The sequence below is a fragment of the Asterias amurensis genome, chromosome 10 (genome assembly GCF_032118995.1).
Source record: "Asterias amurensis chromosome 10, ASM3211899v1".
Lineage (NCBI taxonomy): Eukaryota > Metazoa > Echinodermata > Asteroidea > Forcipulatida > Asteriidae > Asterias > Asterias amurensis.
Window position 1 is genome coordinate 9,771,347 of NC_092657.1, and position 2,886 is coordinate 9,774,232.

General features: G+C 37.1%; 1 pseudogene; it reads left to right on the plus strand.

Annotated features, from left to right (window-relative positions):
- The first annotated feature begins 110 nt into the window (after positions 1–110).
- Positions 111–1,764, plus strand: LOC139942634 (putative nuclease HARBI1; annotated as a pseudogene).
- Positions 1,765–2,886: the final 1,122 nt, after the last annotated feature.

The window sequence follows — 2,886 nt, forward strand, 5'->3', positions numbered from 1 at the left end:
ATAGGTGTGGCTATCGTTGGCAAGGTCGCGAGTTTGCATCAATTATTCGCGCATGCGCGTTGGCAAACTAAGTGACCGCACAACCCCGCACGCGAGATCGTACGTGTACAATGAGAAACCATGCTCTACCACCGAGTTTGCAAGTATTTATTGCATTACGGTTCTATGCGACTGGCTCACTGTTTGATTGTGTCAGTGAGATGCATGGCTGTAGCATCTCCACTTGCTCAAGAGTGCTGAGAAGAGTGACAGCGGTATTATGTCATCTAAGAAATGATACTATCAAATTCTCAACAACATCGGTAGCAGTGCAAGATACGCAGAGACAACTATTTGCAGTGTCCGGGCTCCCCCAAGTAGTTGGCATAGTTGACGGAACCCATATTGGGCTTCATGGATGCAAACTAGGTAAGCAAAAACTTCTCAAATTATCATATTTTGCGTTCAACTTGTAGGCCTACATTTATTTCTAGTGTTTGTTTTCAATGGTTAAATTTCTAGTCGGGCGTATATTCTGAAAAATGCAATATTTCCAGTTGGTCCCAAACTTTTTCGGTTGGAGCTGGAAGGGAAGTCAACTAGAGGCAATACTAAAATGAGACATGCATATGTCATTAAAGTTGCAAATATATAGTGTGCACATCTTGATTTTAGATTTATAGGCCTAAATGGTCTCAATTTGCTCCAAGGTTCATTACAATTGCATGAAGAAGCATGAAACTAAATGAGATAAATATTGCACCACTTTAATGTAAGGTGCAGTTTTGTAATTGTTTTGGTACAGTTTCATGAGGGCATCACAAAGCTGCATTGCACCTTAAGGTATAGACTCTTAAAAAGGGGCATTTAGATTGTCCACCAAGTTTGAACGTTCAGTATTTTTGTAATCCACATGCAGGGCCTGACGAGCATTATTCATTAACAGAAAGGGCAAGTACAGCATCACTGTGCAACTGATTTGCAATGCACAGTTCCAAATCACCAACGTATGTGCACGCTGGCCCGGAAGCACGCACGACAGCCGCATCTTGCAGGAGAGTCTCATCGGTCAAATGTTTGAAAACCGTGATCTCCAGGGTATTCTATTGGGTGATTCAGGGTACGCACAGAGACCATGGTTGATGACACCTGTTGCCCATCCCAACAACCTACTAGAAAGAACATACAACAGGTACTGAACAAAACAAAGCCAGCTACAACTTTAAAGCTTGATTTATTGATGTATTCTCAAGAAAAAATTTAAAGTTTGGTGTGAACCAAAAATCAATTTTTAAACAATATTTATTCACTATACCCAAATAAATAAATAATTTATTTTAACAATTATTGCATTGACAGTAACAAAGCATGGAATAAATAGACAGCAAAGATCAAGATTGTCATGCTGGTGAACTATGATAATATCAACTTACAAATTATCAGAAACAGACAATTATAAACATCGTCTAAATCATTTGTTTTTGTTTTGGATGGGCACATGCCCACACTAGAGTGCTGATTGAACAAGTTAATGGGCAACTGAAAAATAAATTTCGGTGCCTGCTTGGTAAAGGGATGCAGATCGTGCAAAGAAAAGCCTGCAACATCATAACTGCCTGTTGTGTGCTATTCAACATCAGCAAGGATCTGAGGGAGCCTCACCTTGATCCAGAAAATGACCAGCAAGATGGGGAAAACGACAACAACTTGGAGGAAGATGAAATTGTTGCACAGATTAATGGGAACCAAGCCAGGGCAGAACTGATTCATAATTCCTTTGGTTAGGGGGGAAGATTAAGTTAAGTTTATAAGTTAGGTTAAGACTGCACCATGTCAAATTAAAGGGACACACTACCTTTGAATGTAGCTATAAAAAGAATAAAGTTGAATTACAAGGATTCACACGAGTATTCTTTTGAAAGTTTGTGGCTTTTGTTTAATTTTCTAACAAAACAAGGTATGCTGTGTCCATTCAATTTCAGTGCAAGGTGTCATGGAGTTATTGAGGAACAAACTTTTAAGTAGATTATAACACTAACCCTATATTATAATCAGACAGCAATTATTTTGGGGTGTTCGTTTTCACCACTAACAATTTCTTTTATTTTATTTTGTTCATCAACCAGTTGGTAACAAACATTTTAATATTTTAAACAAGTTGTGGAACATAAACCTTTGTCAATTTATTTTTCAATTTAACAGCTTTGTAAAACCTTATAATTAGAAATTGGTTATTACAAATACACAAATTTCATGTTTGATTTAAGGATTTGGGTACTTTTTGTAACACAAAACACAATGTCCACAAATTTACATTAAACTTATAGCTTTTGAAGATAATGATAGTCTTGGAATTACGTTTGTACATGCTAAAATAATTTTTGTCCCATGATCACGGAGATGAAAATTAGTTTCATGACATTGTTTTAATCATTTCTTAAAACTACATGCCCCGGCAAGTGATATTTTCAGGGTAGCTTTCTACTATCATTATCTTCAAAATTTGTAAGTTTAATGTAAATCTGTGGACGTTGTGTTTTGTGACCTACAAAAAGTACACAGACCCTTTAACATGTTCGTTGTCTTTCTGTCAAGGGTGTTTTTTCTTTCATTTTTATCTTGCAACTTTGATGACCAATTGAGCCCAAATTTTCACAGGTTTGTTATGTTATTCATTTGTTGAGATACACTTAGTGGGAAGACTGGTCGTTGACAATTACAAATAGGATTGTTAAAGGTAAATTATGAGTGGAATGAACTGAAAAGGGCTGAGGTTGTTAATGTCTGAAGGCAGGTCAAAATTCCTCGCTGAACTTCCAGATTTTCCCTCAAAAGGTTTACCTTTATGTTTTCAATCCTCAGAAGCTCTTCTTCTGCTTCAATGTGTCGAGGGTTCGCTGCCCTTGA